We start from the raw sequence: 508 nt of genomic DNA on the forward strand, positions 1-508 counted from the left end.
CAGATCTTCTCGCCCTCATTGAGAGCTTACTGTATATTTCTTTGTCACTTCTCCCATCCCATGTTATCAGGCTGCCTAGATAACTAAATTGGTCAACCTGTTTTAATATTGTTTCTTCCACCTGTATGTTGATTCCTTCCTTTTTTGTGATTACCATAACCCCAGTTTTCTTTTTGTTTGCTGTTAGACCCTTTCTTTTACTTGCTTCTGTTAAGGTTGTCACTAGTGCTTGTAGGTGATTTTCTGACTCTGCCAGCAGAAGGGTGTCATAAGCATATCTGATGTTCGTGATGTTTCTTGCAACTACTGACACACCCTTTAAGTGATGGATCTCCCTCATGATTATTTCGCTATACGGATTAAATAAATCGGGTGACATCATACACTTTTGCCTGATGTCTCATATTTTACTTTTACTGTTCCTTCTTGTCTCCAATATAGGTTTTCTATCAGTCTTGCATCTCTCCCGTCTACTCATATTCTGATAAGCATATCTAATAGTTCTTTG

The sequence above is a fragment of the Penaeus monodon genome, chromosome 24 (assembly GCF_015228065.2).
Source record: "Penaeus monodon isolate SGIC_2016 chromosome 24, NSTDA_Pmon_1, whole genome shotgun sequence".
Lineage (NCBI taxonomy): Eukaryota > Metazoa > Arthropoda > Malacostraca > Decapoda > Penaeidae > Penaeus > Penaeus monodon.